The sequence below is a fragment of the Triturus cristatus genome, chromosome 4_1 (assembly GCF_964204655.1).
Source record: "Triturus cristatus chromosome 4_1, aTriCri1.1, whole genome shotgun sequence".
NCBI classification, from domain to species: domain Eukaryota; kingdom Metazoa; phylum Chordata; class Amphibia; order Caudata; family Salamandridae; genus Triturus; species Triturus cristatus.
In genome coordinates this window covers 2,706,125-2,733,559 of record NC_140585.1, presented here as the reverse complement: position 1 = coordinate 2,733,559, position 27,435 = coordinate 2,706,125, and the positions used below count along the sequence as shown (strand labels likewise).

The 27,435-nt window shown below is 58.9% G+C and overlaps 1 protein-coding gene across 2 annotated transcripts in view; it reads right to left on the bottom strand.

Annotated features, from left to right (window-relative positions):
* Positions 1 to 23,659, bottom strand: part of LOC146839252 (uncharacterized) — a 212,419-nt gene extending 188,760 nt beyond the window's left edge. Inside the window, exon 1 of one of the 2 annotated variants that reach the window (XM_085651297.1) lies at positions 23,595 to 23,659. The gene's annotated coding sequence lies outside the window, so the exon portion shown is untranslated. Of the gene's footprint in view, positions 1 to 23,568 lie in introns of both variants that reach the window. The other variant, XM_085651296.1, reaches the window with a different exon arrangement.
* Between the last annotated feature and the right edge of the window lie 3,776 nt (positions 23,660 to 27,435).

The following is a 27,435-nucleotide window of genomic DNA, read 5'->3' as shown; positions in this document are numbered from 1 at the left end:
CTGGCCCCCTCTCACCCCCGGCCCCCTCTCACCCCCGGCCCCCTCTCACCCCAGCCCCTCTCTGCCCCGCCACCCAGCTCCTCTCACCTGCAGCCCCTCTCATTCCCAGCCACTCTCACCACCAGCACCTCTCCCCGAAAACCCCTCTCCCTCACAGCTCCTCTCATCCAGAGCCACTATCTCTCTCAGCCCCTCTCACTCGCAGCCCCTCTCTTTCCCAGCCACTCTCTCCTGCAGCCCTTCTAACCCCCATACACCCTTGCCAACAGCCATTCTCTCACCCAGCCCCTCTCTACCACAGCTCCTCTCATCCCCAGCCCCACACCCCCAATCCCTCTCACCCACAGACACTATCCCCTTCAGGTCCTGTCACTCCCAGCCCCTCTCACCCGCAGCCACAAAACCCCTTACCTCCTCTCACCAGCAGCCCCTCTCACTTCTAGACCCTCTCTCCCATAACCCCTCTCACCCTAATCCCTCTCACCTAAAGTCCCTCTCACCCTCAGCTCCTCTCACCCCTGGCCCCTCTGACCCGCAGCCCGTCTCACTCCCAGCTCCTCTCACCTGCAGCCACTACCCCCCTCAGCTCCTCTCATTCTCAGCCCCTCTCACCTGTGACTCCTCTCACTCCCAGCACCTCCCACCCACAGCCCCTCTCACCCGCAGCCACTATCCCCCTCAGCTCCTCTCACTCCCATCCCCTCTCACCCACATCCACAATCCCCCTCAGCTCCTCCCACTCCCAGCCCCTCTCACCCACATCCACAATCCCCCTCAGCTCCTCTCACTCCTAGCCCCTCGCACCCGCAGGCTCTCTCTTTCCCAACCCCTCACACCTGCAGTCCATCACCCTCAGCTACTCTCACCCACCCCTCTCACCCACAGCCACTATCCCCTAAGCACCTCTCACTCCCAGCCCCTCTCCGACGCAGCCCCTCTCTGCCCCGCCGCCCAGCCCCTCTCACTCCCGCCCCTTATCCCAGCCCCTCGAACCAGCAGCCCCTCAAACCAGCAGCCCCTCGAACCAGCAGCCCCTCTGACCCTCAGCTGCTCTCTCACCTGCAGCCACTATCCCCCTCAGCTCCTCTCACTCCCTGTCCCTCTCACCCGTCTTCATCCACAACCAATCACACCCGCAGGCCCTCTCCCACACCTCAGCCCCTATAGCCACCTCAGCCCCTCTCCCCTCCCACCCACAGCACCTCTCACCCGCATCTCTTCTCCCCCAGCCCCTCTCAACCCAGCCCCTCTCACCTCCAGCCCCCGCACCCTCAGCCCCTCTCATCCTCTCACTCCCAGCCCCTCTCACTCCCAGCCACTCTCACCACCAGCCCCTCTCCCCCACAGCCACTATCTCTCTCAGCCCCTCTCTTTCCCAGCCACTCTCTCCCTCAGCCCTTCTAACCCCATCCCCCCTTGCCTGCGGCTGTTCTCTCAACCGCAGGCCCTCTCACCCGCAGGCCCTCTCACCCTCAGGCACAATCCCCCTCAGGTCCTCTCCTTCCCAGCCCCTCTCCCTCACAGCCACAAAACCCCTTAGCTCCTCTCACTCGCAGACCCTCTCACCTGTGACTCCTCTCACTCCCAGCCCCTCCCACCCACAGCCCCTCTCATCCGCAGCCACTATCCCCCTCAGCTCCTCTCACTCCCAGCCCCTCTCAACCACTTCCACTATCCCCCTCAGGTCCTCTCCCTCACAGCCACAAAACCCCTTAGCTCCTCTCACTCCCAGTCCCTCATCCTTCCTCGCCCACAGCCCCTCTCACCTGAAGCCCCTGTCAAGCCAGCCCCTCTCACCTGCAGCCCCTCTCACCCGCAGCCACTATCCCCCTCAGCTCCTCTCACTCTCAGCCCCTCTCACCCGTGACTCCTCACACTCACAGCCCCTCTCACACTCACAGCCCCTCTCACACTCACAGCCCCTCTCACACTCACAGCCCCTCTCACACTCACAGCCCCTCTCACACTCACAGCCCCTCTCACACTCACAGCCCCTCTCACACTCACAGCCCCTCTCACACCCACAGCCCCTCTCACACCCACAGCCCCTCTCACCCATAGCTCCTTTCACCCATAGCCACTATCCCCCTCAGCTCCTCTCACTCTCAGCCCCTCGCACCCGTGACTCCTCTCACATGCAGCCCCTCTCACACCCGCAGCCCCTCTCACACCCGCAGCCCCTCACACACCCGCAGCCCCTCTCACACCCGCAGCCCCTCTCACACCCGCAGCCCCTCTCACACCCGCAGCCCCTCACACCCGCAGCCCCTCACACCCGCAGCCCCTCACACCTCCTCACCCCGCCCCTCTCACCCATAGCCCCTCTCCCACACTACAGCTACCTCAGCCACTCTCACCCCCAGCCGCTCTCCCCCTAAACCCCTCACTCCCAGCCCCTCTCACCTGCAGCCCATCTCACCCGCAGCCCCTCACGTCCTCTCACTCCCAGCTCCTCTGACCCCCAGCCCCTCTCTGCCCCATCCCCAGCTCCTCTCACCTTCAGCCCCTCTCACTACTAGCCCCTCGCCCCCAGCCACTCTCACCTCCAGCCACTGACACCCCCAGCTACTCTCACCTGAAGCCCCTTTCACTCCCAGCCCCTCAGCCCCTCTGCCCCAGCCGCTCTCACCTGCAGCCCCTCTCACCCTCAGCCCATCTCAACCCCTGCACCCCAGACCCTCTCACCTGCAGCCCCTCTCACCAAAAGCTCCTCTCACCAAAAGCTCCTCTCACCAAAAGCTCCTCTCACCAAAAGCTCCTCTCACCAAAAGCTCCTGCCACTCCTCTCACACTCAGCCCCTCCCCCCTGCCCTCCCAGCCACCCAGCTACTCTCACCTGAAGCCCCTCTCACCTGCAGCCCCTTTCACTCCCAGCCCCAGCCGCTCACCTGCAGCCCATCTCAACCCCTGCACCCCAGCCCCTCTCACCTGCAGCCCCTCTCACCCACAGCCCCTCCCACCCTCACCCCCTCTCACTCTCAGCCCCTATCCCCCTCAGCCCCTATCCCCTTCAGCCCCTATCCCCCTCAGCTCCTCTCACCCCCAGCCCCTCTCACCCCCAGCCCCTCTCATCCCCCAGCCCCTCTCACCCCCAGCCCCTCTCACTCTCAGCTCCTCTCACCCTCAGCTCCTCTCACCATCAGCTCCTCTCACCATCTGCTCCTCTCACCATCTGCTCCTCTCACCATCAGCCCCTCACCCCTGCCCTCCCAGCTACTCTCACCTGAAGCCCCTCTCACCTGCAGCCCCCTTTTACTCTGTGATGCGGGCGATACGGAAGACTCTTCTTCCGTGAACTTCAAGATGGCGGCGGCTCCATCCCACCAGGATGAAGGCAGCGCTCTAGATCTCCCGGCTGGCGCAGACCTGACATCACACGCCGAGCCAAGAGAGTGCAGAATCGCGTCGGACAGGAGAGGAGGAGAAGAACACGGAGTAGCGCCGAGGAGAGACCTGTACAGCGGACAGAGTCGAGGGAGTACCGAAGAGGGAGAGCAGAAGGACCGTGAGGACCCAGCCAATACCGCTCTCGTGTCCAGTCGTCCATCGGAGAACCAGGACGCCGAGACACCCCATGCTACAGTCCCGGAGGACTGTAGCTTCAGGTCAATGCCTTTTCTGACCTATTTAAAGCGCTTAACTGGGAGGGGGAGAGCAGGGAGGACACACGAAGCAGGGCACTAGTCAGGACCGTCCTATCCCTCACGACCCCACCCTCACAGACCGTGGTGACAGTACAAGCAGGTGGAGGGTCAATCACACCCAAATGAAAGTCCTGTGTCTGACCGGAGGTTGTTTTGTGTTTCCTTTGTTTCCATGAGCCACGACGTTACCCAAAGAACCCCAAGAGGCTGACGTAAAGCGGAGGGGGCCAAGGGAGCGTCCACCGGACCTGGGATTTCGTCTCATTTTCTTTGCCCTTATGACTGGGTGTCTCAGTTACCCCTATTCGGACCTTGTTTAAACCATTAATAAAATTAAAAACCCTAACATCCTCCGTCTGCCTCCTAAAGTACATCGTTACCTACTAGCGAAGAGGGTCAGTTGTAGGCCCTGGGAGGGCGGCAAACTCACATACTCCCAGCCCCTCAGCCCCTCTGCCCCAGCCGCTCTCACCTGCAGCCCCTCTCACCCTCAGCCCATCTCAACCCCTGCACCCCAGCCCCTCTCACCTGCAGCTCCTCTCATCCTCAGCCCCTCTCACATGGAGCCCCTCTCACCCTCAGCCCCTCTCACCTGCAGCCCCTACCCCCAGCCCCTCCCACCCTCACCTCCTGTCACTCCTCTCACTCCCTGCCCCTCTCACCCGCAGCCCCTGTCACTCATCTCCTGCGGCCATTCTCACCCCCAGCCCAACACATCCTCTCCCTCCCAGCTCCTCTCACCCTCAGCCCCTCTCACCCCCAGCCCCTCTCACCCCCAGCCCCTCTCACCCCTTCCGCCAGCCCCCTAGCTCCTCTCACCTGCAGCCCCTCTCACTACCAGCCCCTCTCCGGCCCTCTCACCCTCAGCTCCTATCACTGCAGCTCCTATCAGCCCCGCCCCTCACTCCCAGCGACTCTCTATCAGCCACTCTCATCTGCAGCCCCTCTCACCCGCAACCCCTCTCCCCGGCCTTTCACGTCCTTTCACTCCCAGCCCCTTTCACTTCAGCCCCTCTCACCCTCAGCTCCTAACACCCTCAGCCCCACTCACTTGCAGCCCCTCACCCGCCTCTCACCTGCAGCCCCTCACCCCCAGCCCCTCTCACCCTCAGCTCCCATCACCCCAAGCCCTTCACTCAAGCCCCTCACACCCAGAGCCCCTCTCACCCACAGTCCTGCCTCCCAGCCCCTCTCACCCATGGCTCCTCTCCCCCAAGTCCCTCTCACCCCTCTCCCATCCCCTCATGCCCTCTCACTCCCCAGCCCCTCACGTCCTCAGCCCCTCTCACCCCCAGCCCCTCTCACCCCCAGCCACTCTCACCCCCTAGCTCCTCTCACTCCCTAGCTCCTCTCACCCCCTAGCTCCTCTCACCCCCTAGCTCCTCTCACCCCCTAGCTCCTCTCACTACCAGCCCCTCTCCGGCCCTCTCACCCTCAGCTCCTATCACTGCAGCTCCTATCAGCCCCGCCCCTCACTCCCAGCGACTCTCTATCAGCCACTCTCATCTGCAGCCCCTCTCACCCGCAGCCCCTCTCACCCCTCTCCCCGGCCTTTCACGTCCTTTCACTCCCAGCCCCTTTCACTTCACCCCCTCTCACCCTCAGCTCCTAACACCCTCAGCCCCACTCACTTGCAGCCCCTCACCCGCCTATCACCTGCAGCCCCTCACCCCCAGCCCCTCTCACCCTCAGCTCCCATCACCCCAAGCCCTTCACTCCAGCCCCTCTCACCCAGAGCCCCTCTCACCCACAGTCCTGCCTCCCAGCCCCTCTCACCCATGGCTCCTCTCCCCCAAGTCCCTCTCACCCCTCTCCCATCCCCTCATGCCCTCTCACTCCCCAGCCCCTCACGTCCTCTGCCCCTCTCAACTGCAGCCACTCATTCCCAGCCCCTCCCCCAGCCTTCAGCTCCTCTCACCCTCAGCCCATCCCAGCCCCCCGCACCCCAGCCACCCGCACCGCAGCCCCTCACACCTGCAGCCCCTCACACCCGCAGCCCCTCTCACCTGCAGCCCCTCTCACCCGCAGCCCCTCACACCCGCAGCCCCTCACGTTTTCTCACTCCCAGCCCCTTTTACCCACAGCCCCTCTCACATGGAGCCCCTCTCATCCCTCTCACCCGCAGCCCCTCCCACCCTCACCTCCTGTCATTCCTCTCACTCCCTTCCCCCTCCCCCTCAGCTCCTCTGAACCCCAGCCCCTCTCACCCTCACCCCCAGCCCATCATGTTCTCTCACTCCCAGCTCCTCTCACCCTCAGCCCCTCTCACCCCCAACCCCTATCACCCGCAGACCCTATCACCCGCAGACCCTATCACCCGCAGACCCTATCACCCGCAGACCCTATCACCCGCAGACCCTCTCTCTCCCAGCTAATCTCCTCCTCAGCCCCTCTCACCCTCTCCTCCTACCACTACTCTCACCCTCAGAGCCCCCCCAGCCCTCTAGCTCCTCTCACCTGCAACCCCTCTCACTACCAGCTCCTCTCCCTTCCAGGCCCTATCTCCCACAGCCCCTCTCACCCTCAGCTCCTATCACTGCAGCTCCTATCACCCCAACCCCTCTGCCCTAGCCGCTCACACCCAGCCACTCTCTATCAGCCACTCTCATCCGCAGCCCCTCTCACCCGCAGCCCCTCTTCCCCCATGGCTCCTCTCACCCCTCTCCCACGGCCCCTCACGTCCTTTCATTCGCAGCCCCTCACCCGCCTCTCTCACCTGCAGCCCCTCTCACCCCCAGCCCATCTCGCCTCTCACCCGCATCCCCTCTGACCCTCAGCTCCTATCACCCCAAACCCTCTGCCCCCAGCCCATCACGCCCAGCCCCTCTCTCCCAGCCCCTCTCACCCACAGCCCCTCTTACCCACAGCCCTTCCTCCCAGCCCCTCTCACCCATGGCTCCTCTCCCCCAGTCCCTCTCACCCCTCTCACTCCCACCTCCTATCACCCGCAGCTCCTCTCACCCTCACCACCTCTCACCCTCAGCTCCTCTCACCTGGAGCCCCCCTCTCTCCGAGCCCCTCTCACTGCCAGGCCTTCTCAACCGCAGCCGCTTTCAGCCCCAACCCTTCTGCCCCAATCCCAGACTACTAACCCAGTCTCTCTCACCTGGAGCCCCTCTCACCCCTCCCCCTCTCCAGCCCCTCTCACCCTCTCCCCCGCTCCAGCCCCTCTCACCCTCAACTCCTGTCACTCCTCTCACTCCCAGCCCCTCTCCCCCCTCAGTTCCTCTCACCCATAGCCCCTCTCACCCGCAGCCCGTCACGTCCTCTCACTCCCACCTCCTATCACCCGCAGCTCCTCTCACCACCTCTCACCCTCAGCTCCTCTCACCCTCAGCCAATCTCACCTGGAGCCCCCCTCTCTCCCAGCCCCTCTCACTGCCAGGCCTTCACAACCGCAGCCGCTTTCAGCCCAAACCCTTCTGCCCCAACCCCTTACTACTAGCCCAGTCCCTCTCACCTGGAGCCCCTCTCACCCCTCCCCCGCTCCAGCCCCTCTCCAGCCCCTCTCACCCTCAGCCCCTCTCACCCTCTCCCCCGCTCCAGCCCCTCTCACCCTCAGCCCTTCCCCCGCTCCAGCCCCTCTCACCTGGAGCCCCTCTCACCTGGAGCCCCTCTCACCCGGAGCCCCTCTCACCCGGAGCCCCTCCCCTGCTCCAGCCCCTCTCACCTGGAGCCCCCCTCACCCTCAGCCCCTCTCACCTGGAGCCCCTCAGCCCCTCTCACCCTCAGCCCCTCTCACCTGGAGCCCCTCTCACCCTCAGCCCCTCCCCCGCTCCAGCCCCTCCCCCGCTCCAGCCCCTCCCCGCTCCAGCCCCTCCCCCGCTTCAGCCCCTCTCACCCCTCCTACGCTCCAGCCCCTCTCACCCTCAGCCCCTATCCCCCGCTCCAGCCCCTCTCACCCTCAGCCCCTCTCACCTGGAGCCCCTCTCACCCTCAGCCCCTCTCACCTGGAGCCCCTCTCACCCGGAGCCCCTCTCACCCGGAGCCCCTCTCACCTGGAGCCCCTCTCACCCTCAGCCCCTCCCCTGCTCCAGCCCCTCTCACCCTCAGCCCCTCTCACCCTCAGCCCCTCATCCTCAGCCCCTCTCACCCTCAGCCCCTCTCACCTAGAGCCCCTCTCACCCTCAGCCCCTTCCCTGCTCCAGCCTGTTGGACAGGCCACACGAAGGGCTTGCTCCCTCCCCGCACGACAGGGCCCAAGCTCCGGCCCGCCAGGCGTGACCCACGAAAAGCACCTGCACCCAGTCTCCCGACGGAACTTCTGCCCTCGGACCTCCATGCATCACGGGCCCCAGCCCCACCGGCTTCCCCGGCCGGGTCAAGCCGCCATCTTGGGCCCTGCACCACGAGGCCGCGTGGCCTACAGTTGTCTCATCTCCTTGAAGCTAAGAGTTGCATACCGTGACGCGACCTGTGGAGGGTCACTGACCACCAGGGGAGTCCCTGCAGACTCTCCGTGGACCGACATGCTTTTCTAGTGAGGTGTAAGTGTTGCACCTACCTACACTATGGGTTTACCTACTGATCCCTTGCTAAGAGTTGTAGTCAGGGTGTGCTAAGCCCTGTTACACTACAACAGCCGGTTCAGTAGAACTCGGAGTATTCTAAGTTAAGTTATATGTACCTGGGTACTTATGTGATCTTTCACTGCGATATTCTTAGGATACGTGTGTGGTAAAACAACAGCAAGCTCAAATCCCACCGCTGCCACCAATGTGAGAAGTTGGCCTGATATGTAGTGCTCACTATTCTAGTGATCACTGTGTATCATTCCAGACGACCCTTATTGATGATTGGTTGTAAGTCAACCTTTTAGACCAGCTATCCTAGTAGCGTGGATACGAGCAGTCTTAGGCTAAACTCTAGAGGGCGTGTTAAGCCAGCTGTTTACCATCACATATACCCCTTGAACACCAAGTGAAAGGACACCACACAAGTTGTTATGAAAATAAAAGGATATTTATTTATGACAAGACTACCCTGGCTCTTTATGAGTCAGGGAGCTAAGCACACTACAAAACTCTTAGGAAAATACTTCAGTTGCACAATTTACACAAATGCCCGAGGGGCACGAGAAACCATCTACACTAACAGTGAAATGCGAATGGTTAGAGTCTGGAGATACTGATTCCGGAGTGATCCGATCAGTGGGACTAAACGAAAAAGGAGCTGGACACTTGTAGAGCGAACCGGCGATGGAGCACCGAGATGCTCGAGTTACCTAGCCCGGAGGCTGCGGCTGCGTGAAGTTCGTCAAGATGTCGGGAGTCCTCGTGTAGTCTCAGGAGCCTGAAAGAAGAAGTTGCTGGCAGGCGACCAGTGACGATGTTCAGAGCGATCCAAGCCTGGATCGGTGGTGAAGGAAAACCTGAAAGCAGAGGGGACTCAGTTCTCAACCGCTAGCCAGCGATCGTGTGGGTACCTGGAGGGTACCGGCTGAAGTCACCTCGACCAGGTGAGTGGGTGACGTCGGACTCGGCTGTTCCTCGGACCAGGAGGCGCGGCGGCGACCAGGATGGAGGGCGAGCTGTCCCACGAAGGTGTCTGCTGTCGATGATGCTGGGCCCAGGAAGGGGCAGCGGATCTTGGCAGTGGCCACCCAAGCGGGGGAGTCAAGATGGCGTCGGGAGTGGACCAGGAGGGTCCGTGGTACTCCTCCGTTGAAGGGGAGCAAGAGCCAGTCTGGAGCAACCAGACTAGTGATGAAACAATCGTGGTGCGTCGTGAAGAGGGCCACAAGCCGGTCGGCAAGTGGTCGAACAACGCGGTGAACAACAAGGAGCGGAAGGGCCCCCACGCAGATCTCGGGGATGCTGGGGAGGCAGACTTCGATGCTGGAGCTGCTCAGGGTTAGGGCTTCTCAAACCCTAGGTGCACTCACTCGAGGGTCCCTCGGTGGGCGTGCTAGATAAGCGTCGTGCAGGTTCTGAAGATATCCGGTCCCGCAGGTCTCGTCACACCTACGACTCTCAGCTGAGCTGATGAGGGAGGTAAAAGGTCAGAGATGGCAGGGACTCGGGTCTCGTCGAGCTGGGCAGTCTTGATCCGTAGGAGAGACTTACAACAAACCGCAAGCGCTTAGATGGTGCCTGCTGGTGCAGGGTGGCTACTCCTTAGCCACAAGGGAGAGTCTTCAGAAATAGTCAAGAGTTCCTTTCGTGGAAAGTGGTTTGTGATTCGGAGTTATCCGATTATCTGATTATCCAATTTGGGAAGGGGACTCGCTCCTACCTTTATTCTAAGAGAAAGGGGCTGGCCCGTGACTAGGTTCTACCTATGGGTGGAGCCAGGAGGGGGGGGTTACACCCCTATCCTTTGTCCGGCTTCGCGCCAGCTCAGGGGCTGGTGTGCCCCCGAAACTGGTTTGAGCCGGGCTATGCACAGTGAGCACCGGGGTGCCACTTGCAGTCACCTTCCTTTCAGCCCTGCCTACCTGGGATACACAAACCCTGTCTGGGACGGTGCTAACACCGCCCTCGACAGGAAACCCTTTGTCCAAGCTCCCCTTGCTGGAAGGTCCCCCAGCAGCAGGAGGTCAGACTTGTGTCTGGTGGCAGCATCCATTTTGTGATGCTGAGGCTTGAGTCAACTTTAACCGGGGTTCAAGGTTACTTCCATGTCGTGTCCCTCTAAAAGGGGGGAATGCTAACCCCGTCACCAGGACTGGCGAGGGGTTCGTATTCCCATTCGTATGACACCTTACTCGACATGTATAGGTGATGCGATGCCAAAGTTAGCAGATAACCGCAAGGATTATAATGCCTTAAAAGTAGTTGGCCCGCGTCACCATGGAACGGCTATTAGGGCTTGGTTCCGCAAGCCGTCGACGGGCTCAGCTCGCGCCAGAGCACCGTCCCACATGATTCCCTGCACTCTGCCTTCAGGATTGATAAGGCCTGCTATAGGAGTGACTGATAGGAATCCATGTGTCCATTTTTAGGGTTTAGGTGTAGGAATACTACACCTACAGCAACGGGTGATTACACCACGTGGCCCCAGCTGTCGTGCAGCCAGTTGTGTCAGATTTGGGCGGCCATTCCAGGGGGGGCATAATACATGCTTCAGCCCCTGGTAGGCCCTGGGTACACCGATGCCCTGGATACCTGTGGTATGCTGAGACAGGGACTGACAAGGTGGCCCAGTTCCAATTAGTGGATGCACCTAACGTACATGTGTGTTAATTTCGAGAGAGAACAGCTAGGCTGTGGGTCTGATTGGCAGGCCCACAGCCGGAGAAAGTCGTAAACCAATGAAGCAAAAGCAAAAAAATCTGGGTGATCATAGGATTGCAGACCCTACTCTCCTACACTCCCCCCGACCCTAACCCTGGGCCTGGCCGGCCCCGACATCCCGGCACCACCATCCACCCAGGAGGTGAGCGGACCACTTGGCAGGTCGATGGGAGAACGAAGGGTCAAGAGCTCTTCCCCCGCCAGGTGCCGATCGCCTCCAGCTCCCCCAGGCGCTGGCTCCACCCCCTGCTGGGTGTCTGGACACCTTCATCCCGGACCCTCCGACCTCCAAGTGCGAGGGCCCGGACATCAAAGGGCGCCTGCCCTATAACTGGAGCAGCTCCGGAGCAGGATGGCAGTTGTATCCTGGAGTCGAGAGACACCGAGAGAACTCAGCCTTGACGGACTACTGGCGCTGCCGTAGCCCTATCTTGCGAACTATCGTCCTGCCTGCTGGCGCTGCCGCGGCCTTCTGCAACATCCATCCTCGTCGGGACCTGCTGGCGCTGCCGCGGCCCGTTGTAACGACCATCCTCACCGGGACCTGCTAGCGCTGCCGCGGACCGTACATCGACCATCTTCACTGGGACCTGCTGGCGCTGCCGCGGACCGTGTATCGACCATCTCTACCGGGACCTGCTGGCGCTGCCGCGGCCCGTACCAGCTACACCACCAAGCTCGAGGATTGTGAGCTAACCATCATCTCATCCGAACTACCTGACTGGTAAACAGACTGTCCCACTACCCCTTCCCTATCCTAAGAGACCTAAATCGAGGGGACCCCTGAGTCCAGACCTCCTTGTACTATTTCATCGTACCTTAAGAAGTGCATATAAAGAACGCTAAATCTTATCCTTGTGTGGTGTCTGTCTGTGGGGGGGAAGTTACTTGTCTGTACGATCGCTGGAGACGGCTCTCCCCGGAGACCTCTCCCCCTGACCTCGGCCGACCCTCCCGGTCCGTCTAACATTGGTGGCCAGCGGCGCGATCCGAATCAACGCGTAATCGTACAGAGAGTAGCTCACCCCACGACAAAACCACGATGTCAGCCAAAGATAGCGGTTCCACTGAAAAATTCCAAATGGATAAGTTAGAAGAATACAGCCACCGCGAACTGAAACAATTCTGCATGGAACTAGGCATTGCTACCACCGGCCTGAGTACCAAAGATGATTTGAAGCACGCCCTTGAGTCGTGGACGGAAACTGGGATCGCCGGGCCCTCCGACCGAAACAGTGTCGCACCAGAGGGGAACGCCACGGCTCCCGAGGAGCGGGGAACGGGCCTCTCGCAGGAGGAGATCCAGGAAAGAGAAAGAACCAGATTACACGAGTTGGAAATGGCACGGCTCAAGATGGACGGTGAACTCAAGTTAGCCGAGCAGAAACTAAATCTAGAGCATATGCGGCTCCGAGAAGAAGGAGAAGAAAAGCAGAGACAGAGAGAGCTTGAGGAAAAAAGAATAACACTCGAACACGAGCGCAAACTGGCGGAAATAGAACTTCGGAAACAGAATAAAGAACCGGGGGTGCCTGAGCGACCGCACACCCCGGGGCCAACCGAGAAAAAAGTACACATCCCCAAGGATGTTGTCCGCGAGTATGTCCGAGAAGACGACATACAACAGTGGTTCAAAGCCTACGAGATCGCCATGACCTCCCACCGGATCGACCGGAGTGATTGGGGAGCCGGACTATGGGGGAGGTTCGTTAACGAAGGTCGCGATGCCCTGCTACAGCTCCCAGATCACCAAATGTCGTCCTACGACCACATGAAGGCTGCCCTCCTCACCCGCTACGGCCTCACACCCGAGATGTACCGCCAGAGGTTCAGAGATTGCACCCGGATCCCGGGCACAACTTGGGTGGAGTACGTTAACTATTTCAGCCGTGCCTTCGAGGGTTGGATCAAGGGGAGCCATGTCACGACCTACGAGCAACTCTTTAACCTTATGGTATGGGAGCACCTGTCGAACAACTGTTTCGTCGAGCTCAGGCAGCACCTCCTCGACAGCAAGCTGACTGACCCCCGGCAGCTCGCCGCCGAAGCTGACCGATGGGAAAGCACCCGAGTGGGCCGGAGAGGGCCACACGAGCAGAACCGAAGCAACCAAGGCCAGCACCGTCCTCGAGGAGGAGGAGGCCAGGGGCGAGGGAGAGACGCCTTGCCGGCAACACCCGTGGCCAGCACCCCGCCTCCGGCCGGCCGGGGCAACCCCCCGATGCGTCCTGGGTTCCGAGCCAACGTCACGTGCCACCGATGCCAGCGAGTCGGCCACTACGCCAATGACCCAAGCTGCCCGCAGAACCAAACACCCAAGCCCCGCCAGGTAGCTGCCGCCGCCCTGGGGGAAGAGCGATTATCGGAGGAACAGGAAGAGTATGAGCCGGCCCAGCACGAGTGGGAACCGGCCGCCATGGTCCTGGCGTGCCTAGGGGGAAGAGACATGGTCCCGCGGGCTCCCCTACCCGCTAACACCAGGAAATACGGTCAGTGGGTGACCATTAACGGACATCGGGCCGAGGCCTTGCGGGACACAGGCGCCAGTGTGACGGCCGTCCGCTGTCACCTGGTGAAGCCCGAGCAGATCCTGCCGAACATTCTCTGCCCCGTCCGCTCAGCCGACAATTCTGAAAGTATGTGTCAAATGGCCTGCGTCCCATTCGAATGGGGAGGGGTCTCCGGCCTGTTGAAGGTGACGGTCCGGGACGATGCCCCCGTGGACTGCCTCCTGGGGAATGACCTCGAAAGTTCCCCGTGGGCCACCGTCGAGAGAAGAGAGCACCTGGGGATGCTGGGCCTCCCGGGCTGGGCCTGCATAACCACCCGGTCCATGGCCGCCCATGCCGTCCCCCGATCAGAAGAACCGGAATGGCCAGCACCTCCGCCCCCGGTCGCCCCAGTAGAAGACAACGACGAGGCCAGCCCCCCAGAACCAACGACCGAAGGGGACGCGCAACCCCAGGACTTTCCAGGCCTGGCTCAGTGGCGTCAAGAAGGGGGGCCCACCCAAGAACAGTTCCGCCAGGAACAAAAGACCTGCCCCTCCCTCGAGGGACTCCGCCAACAAGCCAGCGCCCAGAACGCAGGGGACTCCACCGGATCTCACTGGGTCTACTGGGATAACGACCTGCTATACAGCGAACAAAGAATCGCAGAGCTAGGGGCCGGTCGAGTGCTGGTGGTACCTCTCCGCTTCAGAGACTTCCTACTCAACCTGGCCCACGATGTCCCCCTGGCTGGACACCTGGGCCAGGACAAAACTTACAGTCGCCTAGTGACCCACTTTTTCTGGCCGAAAATGAGGAACGACGTCCTGAACCACTGCCGGTCCTGCCCCACATGCCAAGCCAGCGGGAAGAGTGGTCGGAAGCTGAAAGCCCCTCTGCAACCCTTCCCTGTGGTCACCACCCCGTTCGAAAGGGTAGGAATAGACATTGTGGGGCCTCTGGACCCCCGCACGGCACAAGGACACAGGTTCATCCTGGTACTGGTGGACCATGCCACCCGCTACCCCGAGGCGGTGCCCCTACGGACCGTGACAGCTCCGGTGGTTGGCCGGGCCCTAATGGGGATCTTCTCCCGGGTGGGCTTCCCCCGAGAAGTCGTCAGCGACCGAGGCACGAACTTTATCTCCAAATACATGAAGTCCCTCTGGCAACAATGCGGGGTCACCTACAGATTCACGACCCCCTATCACCCCCAAGGGAACGGACTAGTGGAGCGTTTTAACCGCACTCTCAAGGGGATGATTGGGGGATTGGAAGAGCCCCTCCGTCGCCAGTGGGATGTACTACTCCCGTGCCTCCTCTTCGCCTACCGAGAAGTCCCCCCAGAAGTCCCTCGGCTTTAGCCCTTTCGAACTCCTGTACGGGCACCCTGTGCGAGGGCCCCTCAGCCTAGTCAAGGAAGGTTGGGAGATGGCCCCCCTAAAGACCCCTCCAGACGTCTTCAAATACCTCCTGGCCCTACGCAATCAGACCCGGCGCTTCAGAGAGATGGCCAAGGCGAACCTCGAGGCCAGCCAGGAGGACATGAAGAGATGGTATGATCACAATGCCTCCTCCGTTGAGTTCGAGCCTGGTCAACAAGTGTGGGTGATGTCCCCCACCGAACCATGTGCCTTGCAAGATAAGTGGACGGGGCCCTTCAAAGTGGTCGAGCGCAAAAGCCCCGTCACTTACCTCATCGACATGGGGACCCCCCGAAACCCCCTTCGGGTCCTCCACACCAACCGACTCAAACCACACTTTGTGCGCTCAGAACTCAGCCTCCTGATGGCTACGGACAGTGGGGCAGAGGAAGACTCCGAACCCCTCCCGGATCTCCTGAAGACTCAGGAGAATGACGGCTCCGTGGACGGGGTCCGGCTCTCCGACGCCCTCACCTCGGAGCAACGCCAGGGCTGCCGAAACCTCCTGCTGCGGTTCGCTACACTGTTCTCCCTCACCCCCGGGGTCACCCCTTGGTGTTTGCACGACGTGGACACCGGGGACAGTCCCCCTATTCGACACCGGGCCTACCGCGTACCAGATCGGGTACGGGCCTGCATACAGGAGGAAGTGGCCAAAATGCTCACGATCGGGGTCATCGAGCCCTCGGACAGTCCCTGGGCCAGCCCGGTTGTATTGGTTCCCAAAGCCGCTGCCCCCGGCACCACACCTGAACTGAGATTCTGCGTCGACTACCGGGGCTTGAACGCTGTCACCCGGACCGACGCTCATCCGATCCCCCGAGCGGACGAACTGATCGACCGGCTGGGGGCCGCCCGCTACCTCAGTATCTTCGACCTAACAGCGGGCTACTGGCAGATCGGTCTCACACCCCGGGCTCAGGAACGGTCAGCCTTCTCTACCCCCGATGGCCACTACCAATTCAAGGTCATGCCCTTCGGCATGAAGAATGCCCCCGCCACGTTTCAACGCCTTGTGAACCAGGTCTTGGCGGGGCTCGAAGAGTTCAGCGCTGCCTACCTGGACGATATCGCTGTATACAGCCGCCACTGGTCCGACCACCTCCTCCACCTCCAAGAGGTCCTACAGGCCCTCCAGCGGGCCGGCCTCACAATTAAGGCCGGCAAATGCCAAATTGGCCAAGGGTCCGTGACCTACCTTGGGCACCAAGTGGGAAGCGGGCTGGTGGCCCCGCTGCAACTTAAGATTGCTGCCATCCAGTCCTGGCAGCCCCCCGTCACCCAGACCGAGGTCCGAGCCTTCTTGGGGCTCACCGGCTACTACCGGCGGTTCGTGAAGGACTACGGCAGCATCGTGGGGCCCCTCACGGGTCTCACGTCCAAGAACCAACCAAAGCGGATTAACTGGACCCCCGATTGTCAAGCGGCCTTCGAGAAGCTGAAGGCCGCCCTGTGCACCGCCCCTGTGCTCCAGGCCCCCGATTACAGTCGGGAATTCGTGGTACAGACAGACGCCTCCGACCACGGCATCGGGGCCGTTCTTTCTCAATTAAACCCCGAGGGTCATGACCAGCCGGTGGCCTTCATCAGTCGACGTCTCCTGGCCCGAGAACAGCGCTGGAGCACCATCGAGAGGGAGGCCTTCGCAGTGGTGTGGGCCCTCAAAAAGCTCCGGCCCTATCTCTTCGGTACCCACTTCCGGGTACAAACCGACCATCGACCCCTGCAGTGGCTGATGCAGATGCGGGGGGAGAACCCAAAACTATTGCGCTGGTCCATTTCCCTGCAGGGAATGGACTTCACCGTGGAGCACCGACCGGGCCTAGACCACGCCAACGCGGATGGCATGTCACGATTTTTCCGCCTCGACGAGGAGAGTCCCCAAGAAGATGGGTGACTCTCCCCGCCTTCAGCTGGGGGGGACGCATGTTGGACAGGCCACACGAAGGGCTTGCTCCCTCCCCGCACGACAGGGCCCAAGCTCCGGCCCGCCAGGCGTGACCCACGAAAAGCACCTGCACCCCGTCTCCCGACGGAACTTCTGCCCTCGGACCTCCATGCATCACGGGCCCCACCGGCTTCCCCGGCCGGGTCAAGCCGCCATCTTGGGCCCTGCACCACGAGGCCGCGTGGCCTCCCCCCGACCCTAACCCTGGGCCTGGCCGGCCCCGACATCCCGGCACCACCATCCACCCAGGAGGTGAGCGGACCACTTGGCAGGTCGATGGGAGAACGAAGCGTCAAGAGCTCTTCCCCCGCCAGGTGCCGATCGCCTCCAGCTCCCCCAGGCGCTGGCTCCACCCCCTGCTGGGTGTCTGGACACCTTCATCCCGGACCCTCCGACCTCCAAGTGCGAGGGCCCGGACATCAAAGGGCGCCTGCCCTATAACTGGAGCAGCTCCGGAGCAGGATGGCAGTTGTATCCTGGAGTCGAGAGACACCGAGAGAACTCAGCCTTGATGGACTACTGGCGCTGCCGTAGCCCTATCTTGCGAACTATCGTCCTGCCTGCTGGCGCTGCCGCGGCCTTCTGCAACATCCATCCTCGTCGGGACCTGCTGGCGCTGCCGCGGCCCGTTGTAACGACCATCCTCACCGGGACCTGCTGGCGCTGCCGCGGACCGTACATCGACCATCTTCACTGGGACCTGCTGGCGCTGCCGCGGACCGTGTATCGACCATCTCTACCGGGACCTGCTGGCGCTGCCGCGGCCCGTACCAGCTACACCACCAAGCTCGAGGATTGTGAGCTAACCATCATCTCATCCGAACTACCTGACTGGTAAACAGACTGTCCCGCTACCCCTTCCCTATCCTAAGAGACCTAAATCGAGGGGACCCCTGAGTCCAGACCTCCTTGTACTATTTCATCGTACCTTAAGAAGTGCATATAAAGAACGCTAAATCTTATCCTTGTGTGGTGTCTGTCTGTGGGGGGGAAGTTACTTGTCTGTACGATCGCTGGAGACGGCTCTCCCCGGAGACCTCTCCCCCTGACCTCGGCCGACCCTCCCGGTCCGTCTAACATTGGTGGCCAGCGGCGCGATCCGAATCAACGCGTAATCGTACAGAGAGTAGCTCACCCCACGACAAAACCACGATGTCAGCCAAAGATAGCGGTTCCACTGAAAAATTCCAAATGGATAAGTTAGAAGAATACAGCCACCGCGAACTGAAACAATTCTGCATGGAACTAGGCATTGCTACCACCGGCCTGAGTACCAAAGATGATTTGAAGCACGCCCTTGAGTCGTGGACGGAAACTGGGATCGCCGGGCCCTCCGACCGAAACAGTGTCGCACCAGAGGGGAACGCCACGGCTCCCGAGGAGCGGGGAACGGGCCTCTCGCAGGAGGAGATCCAGGAAAGAGAAAGAACCAGATTACACGAGTTGGAAATGGCACGGCTCAAGATGGACGGTGAACTCAAGTTAGCCGAGCAGAAACTAAATCTAGAGCATATGCGGCTCCGAGAAGAACGAGAAGAAAAGCAGAGACAGAGAGAGCTTGAGGAAAAAAGAATAACACTCGAACACGAGCGCAAACTGGCGGAAATAGAACTTCGGAAACAGAATAAAGAACCGGGGGTGCCTGAGCGACCGCACACCCCGGGGCCAACCGAGAAAAAAGTACACATCCCCAAGGATGTTGTCCGCGAGTATGTCCGAGAAGACGACATACAACAGTGGTTCAAAGCCTACGAGATCGCCATGACCTCCCACCGGATCGACCGGAGTGATTGGGGAGCCGGACTATGGGGGAGGTTCGTTAACGAAGGTCGCGATGCCCTGCTACAGCTCCCAGATCACCAAATGTCGTCCTACGACCACATGAAGGCTGCCCTCCTCACCCGCTACGGCCTCACACCCGAGATGTACCGCCAGAGGTTCAGAGATTGCACCCGGATCCCGGGCACAACTTGGGTGGAGTACGTTAACTATTTCAGCCGTGCCTTCGAGGGTTGGATCAAGGGGAGCCATGTCACGACCTACGAGCAACTCTTTAACCTTATGGTATGGGAGCACCTGTCGAACAACTGTTTCGTCGAGCTCAGGCAGCACCTCCTCGACAGCAAGCTGACTGACCCCCGGCAGCTCGCCGCCGAAGCTGACCGATGGGAAAGCACCCGAGTGGGCCGGAGAGGGCCACACGAGCAGAACCGAAGCAACCAAGGCCAGCACCGTCCTCGAGGAGGAGGAGGCCAGGGGCGAGGGAGAGACGCCTTGCCGGCAACACCCGTGGCCAGCACCCCGCCTCCGGCCGGCCGGGGCAACCCCCCGATGCGTCCTGGGTTCCGAGCCAACGTCACGTGCCACCGATGCCAGCGAGTCGGCCACTACGCCAATGACCCAAGCTGCCCGCAGAACCAAACACCCAAGCCCCGCCAGGTAGCTGCCGCCGCCCTGGGGGAAGAACTTCTGCCCTCGGACCTCCATGCATCACGGGCCCCAGCCCCACCGGCTTCCCCGGCCGGGTCAAGCCGCCATCTTGGGCCCTGCACCACGAGGCCGCGTGGCCTCCCCCCGACCCTAACCCTGGGCCTGGCCGGCCCCGACATCCCGGCACCACCATCCACCCAGGAGGTGAGCGGACCACTTGGCAGGTCGATGGGAGAACGAAGCGTCAAGAGCTCTTCCCCCGCCAGGTGCCGATCGCCTCCAGCTCCCCCAGGCGCTGGCTCCACCCCCTGCTGGGTGTCTGGACACCTTCATCCCGGACCCTCCGACCTCCAAGTGCGAGGGCCCGGACATCAAAGGGCGCCTGCCCTATAACTGGAGCAGCTCCGGAGCAGGATGGCAGTTGTATCCTGGAGTCGAGAGACACCGAGAGAACTCAGCCTTGACGGACTACTGGCGCTGCCGTAGCCCTATCTTGCGAACTATCGTCCTGCCTGCTGGCGCTGCCGCGGCCTTCTGCAACATCCATCCTCGTCGGGACCTGCTGGCGCTGCCGCGGCCCGTTGTAACGACCATCCTCACCGGGACCTGCTGGTGCTGCCGCGGACCGTACATCGACCATCTTCACTGGGACCTGCTGGCGCTGCCGCGGACCGTGTATCGACCATCTCTACCGGGACCTGCTGGCGCTGCCGCGGCCCGTACCAGCTACACCACCAAGCTCGAGGATTGTGAGCTAACCATCATCTCATCCGAACTACCTGACTGGTAAACAGACTGTCCCGCTACCCCTTCCCTATCCTAAGAGACCTAAATCGAGGGGACCCCTGAGTCCAGACCTCCTTGTACTATTTCATCGTACCTTAAGAAGTGCATATAAAGAACGCTAAATCTTATCCTTGTGTGGTGTCTGTCTGTGGGGGGGAAGTTACTTGTCTGTACGATCGCTGGAGACGGCTCTCCCCGGAGACCTCTCCCCCTGACCTCGGCCGACCCTCCCGGTCCGTCTAACACAGCCCCTCTCACCCTCAGCCCCTCTCACCCTCAGCCCCTCTCACCTGGAGCCCCTCTCACCTGGAGCCCCTCTCACCCTCAGCCCCCCGCTCCAGCCCCTCTCACCCTCAGCCCCTCCCCCGCTCCAGCCCCTCTCACCTGGAGACCCTCTCCCCCGCTCCAGCCCCCCTCACCCTCAGCCCCTCCCCCGCTCCAGCCCCTCTCACCTGGAGCCCCTCTCACCTGGAGCCCCTCTCACCCGGAGCCCCTCTCACCCGGAGCCCCTCCCCCGCTCCAGCCCCTCTCACCTGGAGCCCCCCTCACCCTCAGCCCCTCTCACCTGGAGCCCCTCAGCCCCTCTCACCCTCAAACCCTCTCACCTGGAGCCCCTCTCACCCTCAGCCCCTCTCACCTGGAGCCCCTCTCACCCTCAGCCCCTCTCACCCTCAGCCCCTCCCCGCTCCAGCCCCACCCCCGCTCCAGCCCCTCCCCCGCTCCAGCCCCTCTCACCCCTCCTACGCTCCAGCCCCTCTCACCCTCAGCCCCTCTCCCCCGCTCCAGCCCCTCTCACCCTCAGCCCCTCTCACCTGGAGCCCCTCTCACCCTCAGCCCCTCTCACCTGGAGCCCCTCTCACCCCCTCTCACCTGGAGCCCCCCTCACCCTCTCCCCTGCTCCAGCCCCTCTCACCCTCAGCCCCTCATCCTCAGCCCCTCTCACCCTCAGCCCCTCTCACCTGGAGCCCCTCTCACCCTCAGCCCCTCTCCTGCTCCAGCCCCTCTCACCCTCAGCCCCTCTCACCCTCAGCCCCTCTCACCTGGAGCCCCTCTCACCTGGAGCCCCTCTCACCCTCAGCCCCTCTCACTTGCAGCCCCTCCCCCGCTCCAGCCCCTCTCACCCTCAGCGCCTCTCACCTGGAGCCCCTCCCTCGCTCCAGCTCCTTTCACCCTCAGCCCCTTTCACCCTTGGAAAAGCGTCACACTTCAAATCCCTCCTTGACTCAGCCAAAAATAGACCCAAAAAACTATTCGACCTCCTCAAGAACCCTAACAGCTCTCCCCCAACCTCCAAATTGGAGGACTCCACAAAGAAAGCTGCGGATTTCGCTATATTCTTTGACAAAAAGGTGAAATCACTTGTAGATCAGGTCATTCATCCTACCCCTACAGAGGAGCGCAAATCCTTAACCATTTGGCAAAACTTTGACCCCCATCTCTGATGACGCCCTCCTTAAATGCATCCTCGATACAAAGCCCTCTAACCACTCTCTTGACCCCATCCCTAGTGCCATTGCCATGGACTTCTATACCCATTCTCTTTCCTATTGGACCACTCTGGTCAACCTCTCCCTCAGTCAAGGCTCCCTTCCTGTTTCCTTCAAAAATGGACAGGTCACCCCTCTGCCTAAAAAACCCACCGCTGATGCGAACGACCTCAACACCTACCGTCCCATCACTAACCTACCCTTTCTTGCGAAAATCACAGAAAAATGTGTAGCGAAACAACTCTCTCGCCATATCAAGGACAATGATCTTCTTGACACTTTCCAGTCCGGCTTCATTCAAAACTGCAGCACTGAAACAACCCTGCTGCTAGTGATTGATGACACGCTGCGGATACTCGATTCAGGGGAGTCTTGTCTTCTAATTCTTCTTGACCTTTCTGCAGCCTTTGACACAGTCAATCACAACACTCTCCTTAACACTCTTCAACAGAGAATGGGCATAGAGGGCACTGTGCTCAAATGGTTTGCCTCCTTCCTCTCTGATAGATCCCAAATGATCAAAATAGCGAACAGCCTTTCATCTCCTTTAGCGGTCAGCCAAGGTGTCCCTCAAGGCTCTATACTTGCACCCACACTATTCAATCTCTATTTAGAACCTTTGGGAAATCTCCTGAGTAAATCCGGGATCCATTATCATCTATATGCGGACAACACTCAAATCTATCTTAAGGTGGCCTCCACTCACGATCTCTCCTTCCTAAGCTCTACTCTCGACTCCATTCAAAACTGGATGTTAACTCATCAACTGATCCTGAATCCCTCCAAAACTGAATTCCTCCTCCTCTCCTCATGACTTTCTCCTCCCCCAGTGCAATCATGGATGGATCAGACTAATCTACTGAACAATAAACTCATCATTGTCGAGAGCGCAAAATCCCTTGGTGTCATACTCGACAAAAAACTCAATCTACACTCCCACATCGATTCCATTGCAAAGTCTGCTCGATACCAACTGCGACTTCTTAGGGGGATTCGTCGCTTCTTCCCGGAGCACGACCTTAAAACCCTGGTCCAATCGCTGGTTCTCTCCAGATTGGACTACTGCAATTCTCTTCTTACTGGCCTCCCCAAAACCCACCTGTCCCCCCTAAAGTCCGTTCTCCATTCAGCAGCTCGTTTCATTTATGGGGCCAAAAGAAGCGACCATATCACACCCATTTTATCCACCCTCCGTTGGCTTCCCATAGAGGCAAGATCTATCTACAAGACTGCCTGTATCACCTACAAAGCCTTGCACCCCTCCTCCCCTCGCTACCTGGCGAATAAACTGAAACTCTCCGGAGGCTCCAGACCTTCACGTAATGCAGAAAATTTATTGCTTGAACCTCCCACTTTCAAGAAGGAAAGATCGATGGCCCAATCCTTTTCAGGCAATGCGGTGAGAATCTGGAACTCACTTCCGCCTCATCTCCGGACCACCACCTCTTCTCAGGCCTTCAAATCTGACCTCAAAGCTCTCCTCCTTCAAAGACACTTCCAAATTTAATTTACGCCCTCTATTTTCTGAAGGAAGTCCTGCCGTTATAGGAAATTCTGTTCTCAATGCCTATAGAAGTGCCTTCCCAGTGTGTTTTTGTGTGTTGAGTGTCTGCCCTTTAGTGCAGTAGTATACCTCTACTTGTACTTTGTACTCTTGTATAACATGCAGACGTCTCCTTTCCTTTGTAACGTATCGTTTGCTACCTCTTGTATTTTATTACGGCCACCACTGCCTCATGTAACGTAACTTTTATTTTAGTGTTTTGAGTGTGTGCCATTTATTGACCTCTGTGTACTTTGTATGCTCTTGTAACCTGCACACGTCACTTTTTTCCTTTTGTAACGTATCGTTTGCTCCCTCTTGTATTTTGTTTGCTCCTGATACTTGCACAAATGCCACTATTGCCTCATGGAACGTAACATTTGATTTTGTAACATGCTCACTTGTAATTTTTCTCCTTATGTATCATTACTGCTCCTATTGTGAAGCGCTCTGACACCATCGGGTAAAGTCCGCGCTATATAAAAACGCATTAAATAAAATAAAAATAAATAAAAACCTGGAGCCCCTCTCACACTCAGCCCCTCCCCTGCTCCAGCCCCTCTCACCCTCAGCCCCTCTCACCTGGAGCTCCTCGGCTCCCCTCTCACCTGGAGCTCCTCGGGCTCTGCAAGCGGAGAGCCAACTTGAGGTCTGGACCACATCACGCCCCCACGCTTTTCACAGCAGCCAATCACAGCACAAGAAAAAAACACTGCGCCCAATCAGAGCAGCGCGAGTTCAGACGCAGGCACTAGCGTGAGAGCGATACTACTTCCGGGTCGGAAGGGGCAGAGCGAGCTCGGCAGGAAGTCAGGGGGGAGGAAAGGTGTCTGTTTATACCCAGGAGAAGTGAGCTGCAGAGCTAGGAGGACAGAGCTGTGTGCAACCGAGCTGTGTGTCTGTTGGTTCAGGAGGGGTGAGGAAAGAGGACAGAGCTGTGTGCAAAGAGGACAGAGCTGTGTGTGTAGATCTGTGTGTCTGTAGGGTCAGGAATAGTGAGGAAAGAGGACAGAGCTGTGAGGAAAGAGGACAGAGCTGTGAGGAAAGAGAACAGAGCTGTGTGTCTGCAGCTGTTAGGAAAGAGGACAGAGCTGTGTGTAAAGAGGACAGAGCTGTATGTCTGCAGAGCCAGGAGCTGTACGGACGGAGAAAGAGCTGTGTGTGTAGGTCTGTGTGTCTGCATGTTCAGGTATCTGTGAGGGAGGAGGACACAGCTGAGTGTCTGCAGCTGTGAGGAAAGAGGACAGAGCTGTGTGTAAAGAGGACAGAGCTGTGTGTCTGCAGCTATAAGGAAAGAGGACAGAGCTGCGTGTAAAGAGAACAGAGCTGTGTGGCTGCAGCTGTTAGTAAAGGGGAACGAGCTGTGTGTTCGCAGCTGTTAGGAAAAAGGACAGAGCTGTGTGTGTAGATCTGTGCGTCTGCAGGGTCAGGAGTTATGAGTTAAGAGGACAGAGCTGTGTGCAAAGAGGACAGAGCTGTGTGTCTGCAGAGCCAGGCATTTGTAAGGACGCGGAAAGAGCTGTGTGTATATCTGTGTGTCTGCAGCTTTGAGGAAAGAAGACAAAGCTGTGTGTCTGCAGCAGTAAGTAAAGGGGAACAAGCTGTTTGTCTGCAGCTGTGAGGAAAGAGAACAGAGCTGTGTGTCTACAGCTGTGTGTAAAGAGGACAAAGCTGTGTGTGTAGAGCAGTGTGTCTGCAGTCAGTGGCGTCGTGTGGTTTGAAGTTAGTTTGTGTAATGTCATTAATGTCCGCCTGCAGGCGCTTCTACAGCCTGACCTTGTATCGGACGTTACGCAGTCCGACATGTGCCTACATTAGGAGCGCCTCAGGCCAACCTCCGCCCCTCTTCTGCTGCTCCTGTGCCTTGAGGTCCCCCCCTGCTTCCATGTGCACCACCCAGGCCGACAACTCAATCTCCTGCTTAGCTGGCCACTCCTGCCCCTACTGCCCACTACACCTGGCCCTGTGTCCGTAGGCGCTATGAGAGCTCTACGTGTGGCAGGCAGCGCCCCCCACCACTGCACTGCTGTGCGAGAGGGATGCTTGCACTGTTACCGCCATGCCAGGGGTAGCAGGACTGATAGCATGCGCCCTTTGACCCTTAGTGACATTATACGTCTGGCCCACCTTTAGCCCCTCAATACCATATTTGCTACTGAGGTGTGAGAGAAAAGACAACGCGTGTAAGGGAAGCTTGCACTGCAGATGGTGTACAGCCGAAGCCCAAGTAGCAACTGTGGTCTCTTTTTCTCTCTCTGCGTGCTTGTGTGCCTGCTTATAGTGTATAGCCGATGCACAAGTGGTACTCTCTCTACGTGCTTGAGGCTTGCACCGCTGAAGCCTGTGTGGTCAAAGTGACAAGGAAGGGAGTTTGAGAGAGAGGCTTGCTCGAGCGATGCCCATGTAGGAGGCACCTATTGTCCGTGTGAGAGAGAGGCTTGCACTAGAGATGCCCATGTAGGAGGCACTTATTGTCCGTGTGAGAGAGACGCTTGCACTAGCGATGCCCATGTAGGAGGCACCTATTGTCCGTGTGAGAGAGACACTTGCACTAGCGATGCCCATGTAGGAGGCACCTGTTGTCCATGTGAGAGAGCCGCTTGCACTAGCGATGCCTATGTAGGAGGCACCTATTGTCCGTGTGAGAGAGAGGCTTGCACTAGCGATGCCCATGTAGGAGGCACCTATTGTCCGTGTGAGAGAGAGGCTTGCACTAGCGATGCCCATGTAGGAGGCACCTATTGTCTGTGTGAGAGAGAGGCTTGCACTAGCGATGCCCATGTAGGAGGCACTTATTGTCCATGTGAGAGAGAGGCTTGCACAACCGATGCCCATGTAGGAGGCACCTATTGTCCGTAGGAGAGAGACGCTTGCACTAGCGATGCCAATGTAGGAGGCACCTATTGTCCGTGTGAGAGAGACGCTTGCACTAGCGATGCCTATGTAGGAGGCACCTATTGTCCGTGTGAGAGAGACGCTTGCACTATTTTTATTTATGTGTCTTGTATAGCGCCTGAATCACCCCGTGCGGGATATCTCTGTGCTGAGACTGCTTGTGGTCATTCCAAAGAGGATTAGAGCAGTTCCGTTTTCAGAAGTTTTCTAAAGGCTAGGAAATTTGTACACTGGCGGATCTGTATAGGGAGCTGATTCCAGTACCGGGGGCTAGGTGAGAGAAAGCTTTGCCTCCCATACACGCCAATTTGATGCGGGGAGTACAGAGAAGTGCTTGATGGCTAGATCTAAGGGGCCTGGTCGATGTATATCTGACCAACTTTTGGGATAGATAGCTGGGGCCCATGTTGTGTAATGATTTATACACCATGCAGCAGATCTTAAACTTGACTCTCTTTTTTTATTGGGAGCCAATGGAGTCTGCGGAGAAGAAGAGCAGAGGGTGTTCTAGGAGGTGCGTTGCTTACTAGGCGGGCAGCAGTATTGTGGACTATCCCAAGTTTATTTATGGATTTTTCTTTCACAGAGATTAGTAGGGCATTACAGTAATCCAGGCGACTGATAATCAGAGCCTGGGTTAGTGTTTTTCGGGTAGCTGATGGTAGTAAAGGAAAAACCCTTAGAAGAGTGCCAAGAGTATGAAAGCAAGTCCTGGCTGTGATGTTTACGTGTTCCTCTAATGTTAAATCCTGATCAATTCGCACTCTCAGATTCTTTACTGTCTGCTTTGGGGGCGGGGCCGGTCCTAGTTCCTCTGGCCACCAGTTAAGAGACCATCTTAATTTTGCGTCTCCGAATAACATGATTTCTGATTTGTCAGTGTTCAATTGTAGGAAATTATCCCTCATCCATTGTGCGATGCCTTTCATTCCTTCCGAAAAGATGTCTTGAATGTGTGTATTTGATTTGTCGAAGGACAGAAGGAGTTGCGTGTCATTGGCGTATGAAATGGGAGTGAAGCCTAGTTTCCTTAGTAGTCCTGCCAAGGGGGTGACATAGATAGTGAATAATGTGGGGCTCAAACAGGAGCCCTGTGGGACCCCCTTGGTGATGGTGGTGGTCTGTGAGCGATATGGACCGAGGTTGATTGTTTGTGTCCTGTTGGTTAGAAAATCAGTTAGCCAGCTCAGGGCTTTACCCCGGATACCTATATCCTTAAGCAGTGTTAGCAAGACCTGGTGGGATATGGTGTCAAAGGCTGCCGACAGATCGAGCAGCACCAAAAGCACTGGCCCGACCATTGTCCGCTGCCATTCGGATGTTATCAGTAACCTCCACCAGTGTAGACTTTGTACTATGCTTTGGGCGAAAGCCGGACTGTGATTGGTCGAGGCGATGGGTGGATTGAACATAACGGCTTAGCAAGAGTGTTGGACAAAGTGGCAGAGATCTTGGCCGGAAGCGGGTCTAATGGTGAACCAGATTTGGTGCTTTTTAAGAGAGAGTCTACTTCGGTGATAGTGAGAACTGGGAAGGCTTCTAGGGTGTGGAAAT